This window comes from Nomascus leucogenys, chromosome 18, assembly GCF_006542625.1.
Source record: "Nomascus leucogenys isolate Asia chromosome 18, Asia_NLE_v1, whole genome shotgun sequence".
NCBI lineage: Eukaryota > Metazoa > Chordata > Mammalia > Primates > Hylobatidae > Nomascus > Nomascus leucogenys.
Genome location: NC_044398.1, coordinates 41,241,764 through 41,255,426, shown reverse-complemented (window position 1 = coordinate 41,255,426; position 13,663 = coordinate 41,241,764). Strand labels below are relative to the sequence as shown.

Genomic DNA, 13,663 nt, shown 5'->3' with positions numbered 1-13,663 from the left:
CTGTGTGTCCTCCAATTCGATTCTGACACTCTCTCCCTAGTGGTAGCATCAGATCCCACAGGGTGAGGGCTCAGACCCACAAGATTGCCCCCCACTTCTGATGGTGATTACAAGCCCCAGGTTATTTTACCTGTGCTTCTGACAGACTGGCTATAAATTGGATTTCCCATGATTCCCTCCTCAGTTTAGTTAATTTGCTAAGATCGCTCGCAGAACTCAGGAACACACTTATGCTTAGCAGTTTATTACGAAAGATATTTTAAAGGATACAGATGAAGAGATGCATAGGGCAAGGCATGAGGGAAGGGATGAGATGCTTCCATGCCTGCCCCAGGCACCACCCTCCAGGAACCTTCATGTGCTCAGATATCCAGAAGCTCTCCAGACCCAGTCCTTTGGGATTTTTATGGAAGCTTCATTACATAGGCATGACTGATTACATCACTGGCCACTGGTGATGGACTTAACTTGCTGCCCCTCTCTCCTCCCCAAAAGTCAGGGGTGTGGGGTATGGCTGAAGGTCCCAACACTCTAATTATGCTTTGATATTTCTGGTGATTAGCTCCATCCTGAAGACATCAGTCAATCATTTGCACATGAAAACCATGCCTTTAGATATTCCAAGGGTTTCAGGTATGCCAAGACACAGGATGAAGACCCATATATATTTCACAATATCACAGTGGTCATTAGGCTAGTCCCCTCTCTTCTGAATCATTTTTTTTCTGTTGATTTATTTCAATTGCATGGATTCTATTACCACCTCTTAAGAAAATGATTCTCTGGTACTTCAATAAAGCTGGAGAACGAAAACAAAAAGGAAGAAAATGATTCTCCAGTTAGATGCTCAACATAAATGTCTCTCCAAAACTCAGACTCACTCAACATTTTCATTCATATCTAACAAACCCATATCAGAAAACAGAACGATCTTCCCACATAAACTACTTCTCTATCTCTATCAGCATCTAACAAGCCCTACAAGTCAGCAACATGACCTCACCTTTGACTCTCCCTCACCTCCCCCTCTATCCCCATATCTTCCAGTCACTTACTTCTTAAATATCTTTAGAAACTAATCTTCCGTTCATACTCACTACCATATCTGTAATCTAGATCATTATCATCTACCTGCCTGACTGCAAGAAACTTCTAGTTATTCTCCTTGCCTTCATACATGGCTGTGATGGTTAATATTGTGCATCAATTTGATTGGATTGAGGGATGCAAAGCATTGTTCCCTGCGGCAGCTGGGTAGGGGGGTGGTGTCTGTGAGGGTGTTGCCAAAGGAGTTTAACATTTGAGTCAGTGGACTAGGAGAGGCAGACCCACCCTCAATCTGGGTGGGCACCATCTAATCAGCTGCCAACGTGGCTAGAATATAGCAGGGAGAAGAAGGTGGAAGAAACTGACGTGCTGAGTCTTCCAGCCTCCATCTTTCTCCCATGCTGGATGCTTTCTGCCCTCGAACATCAGACTCTAAGTTCTTTAGCCTTTGGATTCTTTGACTTACATCAGTGATTTGCCAGGAGTTCTTGGGCCTTTGGCCACAGACTGAAGGCTGCACTGTCGGCTTCCCGACTTTTGAGGACTGACTTCCTTGCTCCTCAGCTTGCAGATGGCCGTTGTGGGACTTCACCTTGTGATCCTGTGAGTCAATTCTCCTAATAAACTACCCTTCATATACACATCTATCCTATTAGTTGTGTCCCCGTACAGAACCCTAACTAATGCAATGCCTATATTAAATGTAAGTACTTCTTCAGGCTCATGCCAAGCCTTTTCTCATGTTTATCAATATATATTGACATGTGTCTTTAGGATTGACTCCTTATCCCTGAACTCCCCCAAAACATGCCCTGCCATGAGCTTATTTTCAATAAACTTTTGTTGAATGAATAGATGGCCATTAAATAAATTAAAGAATTACTCCATCAATGAATAAGTCAATCAGTGTTGTCTACTTTAAACTCCTTGAGACTGAATCAATTTATGTATTTTGTTTACTTCCCATCATAAAACCAAACATTAACTTGAAATTATAATCATTATTAAATTGATCAACTGAGTGCATGCATCTCGGGTCCTTATAATAATCCTAAAGTCTTTAGACATATTTTTGAGCCCACCAGACCAGAGGTTTCTATGCTCAAATTTGTCGGACCTCAAAAATGCAGACATCCCATATATATTCATCTTCACTTTGTTTCCGTAACTTGAGTTTTGTAGCCTACAAAAAGGGTGAAAGTAGAGCCTGAGTATCCTGAGACAATGAGTTTAGGGGCCTGGATTCTGGGCATGTTGGCTGAGCTGTGTCATGGACAAGATGTGAGGACATGTCCAACTAGTGTGGCCAGCAGCAAGGGCATGGTTACAACAGTCTTTGGGCTCTTGAGTCTAGAGGCCTAGATGTTAAGGGGCAAGAGTGAAGGGCTATAGCAGAAATGAGAGGACCTTGGAGGAGAGGCTGAGAATGTCAAGTGTAGAGAGGCCAGGGGGCCTTAGGTCTGGGGATCCACCCTAAGATGACTGTGCTTCAATCTCAGGTTTTCATGGTCCTGAGAGTGAGAATGTGATTGGCTGAGCTTGGCTCAGGCTCCTCTCCCTAGAACCAATCAGCCATGGCCTGGAGTGGAGTGGCTGAGCACCACTCACACCCTACAGGAGTTGTGAGCTGGATAATGCCCCACTTTCTGTATTCTGCACATCCCGGAAGTCTTAAGTTTTTATTGAAGCTTGCTTAGCCAATTCAAGCCCAATTTCAGTGATGCAAATTTCACATCTATTACACGCAAATAACATGTGGGTCCCTTTTCTGTTGATGTGCTTAGTCTTCAGAAACACAGGATCATGGGCCAAATCAAGTAGCAAATGAGTATTAACACTGGAGGGTCAACCAAGCTCCGAGAACAGTTACAAGAAAACAGGATGAAGGCAAAGACTTTGCTCCAAAAGGAGCTGCTGAAAGGAAGGTGTTGCTGTCTGCGGTCCAGCACAGAAAAGGGCCAAGCTGGGAGCCTGGGAGTCTGAGCTGTCTCTCACATGTGCAAGTCTGCAGCAGGAAAGAATCCAGAGCATTCTCAGTGACACCAGATCAGCCTGTCGCCATTTAGCTCTGACATGCCTGAGTGTGAATTCTCCATGAAATGTCACAGTGCAGAGGGAATAAGAGTGATAGCAGACCCGGTGACCTCCCCAAATTACACACTGCCCATCTCTGGAAGCTGCTGGGAGGCATGGGCCTCTCAGCAGAGCACAGTTTAATGTACCTCATGGGATCTACTCCCACACAGCAGTGTAGAAAATGTTTGGGAAAGGAAGGCTTTTTACTGAGTGCCCAGCACAGATGAATTGCATCAGTGGCAGCGCTGCCTGGGGACTTCCCTCCCCAGTCTGCACTCTGAAGGGCAGACATTGTCTGTCTGGGCCATGGAGTCACCCATCCCAGGAATTTGGTCACAACCACAGACTTCTAATTTGTAATAACTGTCATTGTTCTGTAGCCATGCAACAGAGCCCAAGTGCACATGGCATGATTTCTTTTGGATAAAAAGTGTGACATCTCAGGGAAAGTGGGATGTTTTACCAGAAAGCACTGTCCTGCAGTGACCACCTTCACTAACTCTAAGAACCTCAGCTCAGTGTGTGTGTAGTAGTTGGTAATGCTCAAAGCGGCTTTTTTATTGTTGTTAATTTGGATTTTTAATTTTATTTTATGTTAGATTCAGAGGTACCTGTGCAGTTTTGTTACATGGGTATATTGCATGATGCTGAGATTTGGGCTTCTAATGAACCTGCCACCCAAGTGAACATAGTACCCGATAGGTAGTTTTTCAACCTTCCCTGCTTTTGGAATTCCCAGTGTTTATTGCTCCCATCTTCATGTCCATGTGTAGCCAATGTTTAGTTCCCAATTATGAGTGAGAAATGCACTTGGTTTTTGGTTGGTATTTGGTTTTCTGCCTCTGCATTAATTCACTTAGGATAATAGCCTCTGGCTGCACCCAGGTTGCTGCAGAAAACATGATCTCTTTCTATTTTATGGCTATAGTATTCCATGGTATATGTGTACCACATTTTCTTCATCCAATCAACCCTTGATGGGCACCAGGGTTGACTCCATGTCTTGAAGTGGCTTTAGTCTTCTCACCTAACCTTGCACTTCTCTGTGAGACAGGTCAGGCAGGCATTCAGTGGTTTGCCCACTCAGTCAGCAAACGTTCAGCTAGCATCTTTGTGGTTGCCTCCCTTGTTCTCACCTGAAGTAGAATCAAGGCTCTAAGTTCCCTCCCTTGCTCAGCATGCTCTATGCCCAAACACAAGGTCTAACACATGCATTTAACTCATATCCTAAGGAGACACTCAAAATGATGGTTAAGTAAAAAAGGTGGAGAATCAAGAAAATTCTACCCACATTATTTTGGTTACCAAATTCAAACAGAACTGACCCTATTCAAAGGTAAATACAGTCATTCCTCAGTGTACACAGTGGGGGAGAATTGGTTCCAGGATCTGCCGTATATACAAAAATCAGCACAGACTCAGGTCTCCACCATCAGCCCTGCAGAACCTGCTTCTAGGAAAAGTCAGCCCTCCATGAAATCAAGTTTCACATTCTGCAAATATTGTATTTTAAGTTCTGCCTTTGGTTGAAAAACAAATCCACGTATAAGTGGACCCCTGTAGCTCAAACCTATTTTGTTCAAGGGTCAAAAGTATATTTAAAATCACATCATTCAATATTAAGTGAAATTTGAACTAAGGAAGGAAGAAGAGTAGAGAGAAGAGAAGGAAATAGAGGATGAGTAGGAGAGGAGGAGAAAGAGAAACAGAAAGGAGGGCAGAAAAGCATGCAAGATGCAAAAGATAGTTGAAGTGAACACTGTAGGAGACTGATTCCAGGAAAACAAAGAAGAAAATAATGACAAGAAGAAAGAAACATAAATAAAGAAATAAAAGTGACAAGGGTGAAAATAACAGAGACAAACAGAAAACTGGAAATTTAACACAAAAATAATTATATACCTAAAGAAGAGACTAGAAAAAATTGTAAGACATAAAATTCAACTAGGATCTTTTCTACAGTGAAAGAAAAAATAAATATAATTCAAAGGTTTACTGTACCCTGATAAAAAGAATATAGGATGAAATACACCAAGATTTGTCCAAAAAATAACCACAAATACTTTTGAGAAAGTAAAAGCCAGTATCCTAAAAGGAAAACTATTAGCTGACTATCATACACTCCTCAGCATTTTCTTCTTACTGGAATGCAATGAAACAATCGAGATTTGAGAAAAGTAGGACTCAAGAGCTCTATTACTCACAGCTGTCATGTGTCTATGGCAATAGAAATACATTCTAAGATAGGTAAGTCATCCAAATGTGGATGAACCACCAACTAATAACATAGCTTCAAGACGCATGAAGCAAAAACTGTTAATAGAACTGTAAAGAGAAATAGAAAAAGTCACAATTAGAATCTAAGATTTGCAAATCCCTATCTCAATAACTAATAGAACAAGTAGAAAGAAAATCAGTAAGGATATAGATTTGAACAAAACTATCAATCAGCTTTAACCTAGTTGACATTGATAGAACACTCTACCTGACAAGCATGCACATCCTTTTCAGGCGTACTCGGAACATTTGCCAAGGCATACTCTTAGCCATAAAGTCTCAGTGAATGTAAAACCATACAAGTCATACAAAGCATATTCTCTGACCACATGGAACTACTTTAGAAATCAGTAAAATAAGGGTATCTTTAAAAATCCCCAATTATGTAGAAAAAATAAGTCACACACTTCTAAATAACTCAGGGATCAAAGAAGGAATTAAAACAGAAATTAGAAAGTATTTTGAAGTAATTATAAATGAAAATGCAACATATTAAAATTTGTGATATACAGCTAAAGTGTAATTTTATAGCACTAAATGCCTGTATTAGAAAAGAAAGGTCTCAAATCAATAACCTTATCTTCCACTTTAAGAAACTAGTAAAAAATATTTCAAAATACATGTTGCATACAATAAATATATACAATTTTTGTCAACGTTTAAAAGATAAATAAATTAGAAAAAATATTAAAGACAATATTTTTAGTATTGTTATTTTTAAAAGAAACTCCAAATAAGCAGAAGACAAGGAATAATAATAAAGATCAGAGTGGATGTCAATAAAACAGAAAAAAGAAAAAATATAGGAAATTAATAAAGTCAAAAGTGGGATCTTTCAGAAGACCAATTAAATTTATAAACCCCCATTCAGACTGATCAGGAAAAAAAAAGAGAAGACACAAATTAGTAATATCTGGAAGCAGATCACACATCACAACATATTTCAAGAATCCAAGAAAGTGAAGATGGGTCCAAATGCACAAACCCCCCAAAGTGAGGCTATGTAATGGTGTATCTACACCCAGAATGTGAGAATGGAAAACAATGCATGTTCCCCAGAAAATGATGGTGCACATCTCCATTTGTTGGCCCACAAAGGGGCTCCCAATAGTGTTAAGCTTAAAGAGTAGGTCGAAGAACAGTTGTTTTAGTCCAATGCCAATCAGGAAAAAGTATTGACATCTATTTCAAGAGGCATAAAGAAATACCTGGAAAAAATGCTAATCTGTGAGTTAACAATGGCCATCTTAGGCTATTAGGACTCTGGGGATTTTTGGCAATGAGCTTATTTCATTACACAATAAACAATAAAGCTATTTTTGAAAGTTTTTATCTTCAGATAGAAATTCATGTTATTGAGGGTGTGGGCAGTGTATTGCATACACTGTAGTATTGCAACTTTTTTGGAATATGATTTGGCAGAAGCTACTGAAAGTTAAAGTATGTATCTGCATTGACCGGGAATCTGATCTTATATAAATAATGGCTTTAGTATGTGAGGACTGCTGCATAAAATTTTGCAACCATGAACTCTAAGGTGCATCATTTTCCTGTTAGTCATAATGGATTTGTATATATTTTATAACAGTTTTCTGGCAGTAAAATGTCTTGGGGGATGCCTTTTTCTGTCACCGTTTGGACTAGCAGTGGTGCTCAAATAATGCAGGGATTTTCTTACACGGTTATTTGTATAGACCAGAAGAAAGAGGAGGAGAAGAGAAAGGAAGGAAAAGGAGAAAAAAGGGGGAAAAAAGAAGAAGTAGAGGAAGAGGAAGAAGGAAAAGAGAAAGAAGGAAAGGAAGAGGCTCAGGAAGACTAAGTTACAGAATACTCATATCATTGAATATTATGAAATAATTTTAAAAGAATATACTAGATCTATTTGAATTGACCTACAAAGATGTCCAGGATTTATTTGGGGGGACGGAGGCAAACTGCAAAACAAATGAAATAATAAGTCCTTAATTTTGTTTTCGTGTTTTGTTTTTTTTTTTAAGGAAAGAAAACATCCTTTACATTTGCTCATATAAGTTTTATGACAGCTAAGAAAAATGTAGAGGGACACATACCAACAGTTAACTCTGTTCTGTGGGTTTGGGGATGTGGCCATTACGTTTTTTCCTTATTTTTTAAGTTGTATGTATTTAAGGAATACAGCATGATGCTTTGATATTACGTATTTATAGTGAAATGGTTACTACAGCCAAGTAGGTTAACATATCCACCAATCATCTCACATAGTTACATTTTCTTTTGTGTGTATGTATGTGACAAGAGCACCTAAAATCTACTCCGGCACATTTTCAATATACAATACAGCAGATTTAACTCTAGTCCACTTGCCGTACATTAGGTCTCTAGACTTACCATTCCACATAACCGCAAGTTTATACCCTTTGACCCATATCTCCCCACTTCCCCCACGCCTGCTTCCACCTCTGGTAACCACCTTTCTACTCTGTTTCTACTTATTCATGGTTTTTCTTTTTTAGACTCCATATCTAAGTGAGATCGTGCCATATTTTTCTTTCTCTGTCTGGCTTATTTCATTTAACATAATGTCCTCTAGTTTCATCCATGTTATCATACATGGCAAGATTTTCTTCTTTTTAAAGGCTGAATAACATTCCATTGTGTATATCTACCACATTTTCTTTATCCAGTTATCCGTTGATTGACAGGGCTTGTTTCCATATCTTGACTATTGTGAGTAATGGTGCAATGAACATGGTAGTACAGATATCTTTACAACGTGGTGATTTCATTTGAGTATATACCCAAAAGTGGGATTTCTGGGTCGTACGGAAGTTCTATTTTTATTTTCTTTAGGAACCTCCATACTGTTTTCCATAATGGCTGCACAAATCTACATGCCCACCAACAGAGTACAAGGATTCCCTTTTCTCTGTGCCTTCATCAACCCTGGTCATCTCTTGTCATTTTTACAATAGCCATCCTAATAGATGTAGGATGATACTTCATTGTGGTTTTAATTTGCATTTCCCCAATGATCGGTGATGTTGAGTACCTTTTCTTATAGCCGTTGGCCATTTTTTTTTTTTTGTCTTCTTTGGAGGAATATCTTTTCAGGCCATTTGCCCATTTTTTAATTAGGTTATTTGTTTTGTTTGTTTGTTTGTTTGTTTGTTTTGTTTTGTTTTGTTTTTTGCTGTTGAGTTGTATGAACTCCATAGGGATTTTAGCCCTTATCTGACATGTGGCTCGCAAATATTTTCTCCCACTCCGTTGGTTGCCTTTTCAGTTTGTTAATTGTTTCCTTTGCTGTGCAGAAGACTTTTAGTTTGATGTAGTCTTTACTTGTTTGTTTTTGCTTTTGTTGCCTGTGCTTTTTGGAGTTATATTTTTTTAAAAAATAATTGCCAAAGACAATATCAAGGAGCTTTTCCCCTGTGTTTTGTTCCAGGAATTTTATCGTTTCACATCTTACATTTAGGTCTTTAATCAATTTTGAGTTGATTTTCGTGAAGGGTGTAAGATAAAGATCCAGTTTCATTCTTTTGCATGTGGACATCCAATTTTCCCAACATCATTTATTGAAGATATTATCTTTTCCCCATCTTGTCTTCTGGGTGGCCTTGTCAAAGATTAGATGACCATGTATACTTGGGCTTATTTCTGGACTCTTTGTTCTGTTCCATTGGTATATACAGTATGAGTGTTTTTATACCAATACCATACCGTGTGATTATTACTGCTTTGTAATACAATTTGCAACCCAGAAGTGTAATGCCTCCAACTTTGTTTTTCTTTCTCAAGATAGTTTTGGTTATTCAAGGTCTTTTATCATTGCATAAAAATTTTAAGAATTTTTTTGATTTCTATGAAAAATGTCATTAAAATTTTTATAGGATTGCATTGAATCTGTATATTGCTTTGAGTAGTATGGACAGGTGAACATGATTTTTTATGTATATATTTCTCTATTGCATAAATTAATACTTTGAATATGTATCACTCTTTGTCATCTAAAAAAATTTAAAATTTGAAAGCAAATTACAATTACCTAGGCCAACGATCTTTAAAGTTTTCTTCAGAATACTTCAGAACTCTATTGTCCTTTTGTTTTTCCAATATTCAGTTAAACTTACGGTTATTCCTTTATCTATGCATCCACCTGCCCTCAGCCCACACTCCCAGCCATCAACCAAGCATTTAGTTTCTCTGCCCATCCTCTCTGCAGGGAGCTGGGGACTCAGAACCTCCTGAGGAGTTGCTGGTGATCCCACAGGTAGCAAGGTAGACAGCAGCAAACAGGCGCCCCACCACCTGGTGACAGCCTAGGGTATTGGAGCTAATTAGTGCACAGCAAGGCCCTGCTTTCTCCTGTTTGGTAATCAATATACCATTGGAAAAGTGAGTGTGGATTTCAGGTGACAGGGTAAATCTCAGGTGGACTTGTCATTTTGGAAGGATTATTTCTCAATGACAACTCAAGGGACCAGCTATGTTAGAATCCACTGTGAGTCCAGTCAAATTCTTTCAGGCAGCCAACTGTCTCAGTCTCTCAGACAGTGTGGTTTTGAAGGAGCCCAGGTAGAGGATTTTTTTAACACAATCAATGTTTGAGAATCACTTTTCTATAGACTCTGCGAACCTCAGGTGGAATCATATATTCCAAAGTGCTGAATGAAAGCTTCCAAAGTGTCCTCCTGCATCTATGGTCTCTGGGGCAGAAGGAACCAGCCCGGTTAAGGGGAGCTGCTGCCCCAAGGGCGAGGCATCAAGCCTGCTGTTTGCAGGCTGGGCTGTAAGCGCGGAGGCTCAGGAGCCATGGTCACCACGAGGTTCAGGATGGCTGAGCTTAGAGATCCAGCAGAGGGAGATTAAGGAAAGAATGTAGGCTGGAGACTGCCCATTTTACCCTCTCCTGGTGAGAGCAGAGAACCGAAGTCACTGTCTTTATGTTTAGAGAAGTGAGTGTATGGAAGTGGGTCAGGGAGAACACAGCATGGCCATTTATGCAGTCAGTGCTGCTGCCCTCGGCTCACCAGGGAAAGCTTCAATGTGCTGCTCAGAGAAGCGGGCACTGTTTTCCTGAGACCCTGAACACCCAATTCCCAAATTTCAGGAGGTGGACCACAGACCTAAAGACTCAAGCTTTTGCTCTGGAAAGCTAAGCCATCCAGAGAAGTCTCTGTGTTTGTGTACAAGCAGAAGAGGGAGAATGGTGTTTTCAAGACTGGGAAGATGCCCCAGGCAGGCAGCAAGAGCAGGTGAGCCCTGGGAACCTGTCCCCATCCAAACCAAGGGCTGGGGGTAGCTAGGGCTTTGGAGAGTGGGGAGCCAGTCCTTCACAGCTGCATGGAAGCTGGAAATTATCCTCTGCTGCTTCTGAGCCAAGCGGGAAACCCTCCTTCAGGCCAAGAACAATGTGGTATGAGTGGCATTTCTGTGGCCCCTGAGCCACAGAGCCCTAAAGATGAAGGAATCATGAAGCCAAGAGGACACAGCAGTAGCTGTGATGCTGGTCACAGGCTGAGGTGCAGCTCCTGCCCGTTTCCAGGGCTCTTGGGCTCCAGGATCCCTGCATGATCTAGTTGAAGAGGAAGGAACCCTGAGAACAGCCAGCATCGTGTTTCTTCTTAACCCTCGGGAGCAGATGCTGAGAGCCAGGTGTCATTTGATTTGGAAAAATAAAGAAATGTGATGCTTCTTGCATCTGAGTGTGGAGGAGCAACTCGTAACTTACACCCTCCACTTGTTAATTCCTCCATCCACATGTGAGCGATTTTAGATCACCTTAACTTGGCTGCTGAAAGCTGCACCCTCCTTATCATTCTAACACCCAGCATACTCGAGGCACCTCTTGCAAGAGTTAAAGTTTATATAAATATTATGTCTTAGGATCTTATCAAAAATCAGTTTTCCAGTATTTATGTTTTAGATTTTTTGCCACCCCTTGGAGGTGGGACCAGGAGGGGTGAGGTGAGTTCTTGGCCAGAAAATTTTTAAAGTGGCTCCCAAGAGGGTGAGGAGCTGAAAAATAAAGAAAGCAAACCTTGAATATGTTTGCAGCAGCCTGAAGCAATTTTGTAAAGTAGGGTGAGAGGGCTTGCCAAAGATACAGGCATGGAAATTATTTCCCTTTTTAATGCAGATAGATGAAAATGAGAAAATTGTAATCCTAAGAGGTAATGCACCCAAATGGAAAGGTCTCTTAGCATGCCCACTAGTTATACATTTCAACTTTTTTCTAGTAAATATAAATATACATATATATATCTAAATTAATATAAAACTCAAAGGGAGCAAAGAAATACAAAATAAAATAAAATAATTGGTCTTCTCCACTCTGCCTTTCAGCCCCTCTGGTTGTCTTCCCCAGAGGAGAATGTTACTGTTTTCTTCTCTATCTTTGCAGAAATATTCTAATGTCTAGTTACCTACATATATAAATATATTTTAATACAAATGAGACCTTACTGCACACACTGCTCTGGGCCTTGTTAGATGGACCATACTTTATTAAACCAGATCCCTCTTAATGGACATCAGAACATGTCCAATAGTCCAATATTACAAGTGATGCTGAAATAAATATCGGTGATGTATTTCCAAGTCTCTTTAGAATACCGAATGCAGGGTTTACCTAAGACACAGGAAATGTTTTTAAGGGCAATGTTCTGGGTTGAGTTGGCTCGTGGAAGAAAATATGAGAGTCGTGTTCAGGATTCCCTCGGGAGCAGAATGCTGGCCCCTCCCCAGCTCAGACCCGTGCCCAGCACTGTCGTGTCGGGGGCCATTCATTTCTCCAGGACTCTCCTGGGAAAGGTCGTACTGGGATGCCTTCATTAGTTAGGGTGGAAAGATATTTCATCTTTAAGAGGAATAACTTTCCTCTTCACAAGTGGTCTAGAAAAAAGAAAGTAAAATTGAAGAAGTGGAAAACACATGTCAAGATGAGGCGAAATCCAGAATCACTTCAGACCTGAACAGGGAATCACAGCTCAACACGCAGAGAGAGAGAGTGGGGACCACCAAGGCGGCTAGAAACCTGAGCGAGTGTTGGAAAGGCGGAGTGAACTTTTGTAACAGGCTCAGCTATAGGAAATTCTTGGGACACTTCCTTTCCCAATAAAACTTCACATAACAAAGCTGTTTTTGACAGGGTTGAAGTTTTTGTGGAAGGGATACAGAGGCCTTCACTTTGCAGGTGCAAGAGATCCCCAAGATAAGTCCACTGGGTTGTCGAGGGCATTTCATTTGTGGCCCAAAGTTGACACAGTTCGAGGACAAGGAAGAAAACTAGAGAAAGACTTGCCCTGGGAACAAGAGAATCCAACCAAGCCCCATTCTCCCTCTTTTTCAGGACAAGGTCGTCAGGACACAATGGGGTTATGGAGAGGAGAGAAACAAAGGAAAAAGCACTTTATAATCATTACCTCATTTAATTCCTGCAGAAGGGGAGGGAAAGAGCATTGTTTCCATTATGTGAACCACATTCCAGAAAAATTGGAGAATAGTAAAAGAGAGAGAAAAAAAATCAGCCCTAATCCCATAATTGAAGCAAAGTTATTGTTACCATGCTGGCAATTGTTTTCACCCTGACATCTTAATGTATTTGTTATTATTTTTATATAATTATGGTCAAAGTGTTACAACTGTGTAGCCTCCTTTCTAATTTTTCATTAACCATTACAGCATATACAATTTCCATGTTGCCAAATTCTCCAAAATCATCACCTTGCTAAACATGAACCAATCATCGCCAGTGTCAGCTTTACTTGGACAGTTCCTTATTGTTGAACATTTGCATTGCTCTTGGGGCTTTATTTCTGCATTATTTTAAATAGTAGTACAATTTCAGATTGTTTTGTTAAGATAAATTTCCCCAACGGGTAGGGGAGTAAGGGGCAGGGGAGAGGAAGTGAGTGGACAACCATCCTAAGATGCCGTCAGGAACTTGGAAATAAGATTTCCTTTGGGAGTTCTGCTGTAACAGCCAACCCATAATCAGTGAGTATAGCAATTTGAGAAGTTACCCTGAAGGGGTAGAGGCAGCCAAAAATGAAACAATGTTGAAGGCACCAAAGTAGCTGAAGAATGTGACCATCAGAAGAGAGTGGGCTGGCCTGAGGAGCCCAGAAAAAGTGTTCATATCAGTTAGAGTATTGGGGGGAGGCTGGGTAGCCCGGGTTTACTCCTATTTTCTCAGTATCATCAGTAACAACTCCCTCCCCATCTCACTCTCAAAACAGTCTTATTTCAGAAAACAAATGACACAGTCCTCTCCTATGGATGA

General features: G+C 40.4%; 1 long non-coding RNA gene across 1 annotated transcript in view; it reads right to left on the bottom strand.

Annotated features, from left to right (window-relative positions):
* Positions 1 to 230: 230 nt before the first annotated feature.
* The window catches only part of LOC100579626, a 36,229-nt gene continuing 22,796 nt past the window's right edge, over positions 231 to 13,663 (bottom strand). The window contains exon 5 of the long non-coding RNA XR_001114841.2: positions 231 to 799. This is a non-coding gene — a long non-coding RNA (uncharacterized LOC100579626). The remainder of the gene's footprint in view (positions 800 to 13,663) is intronic.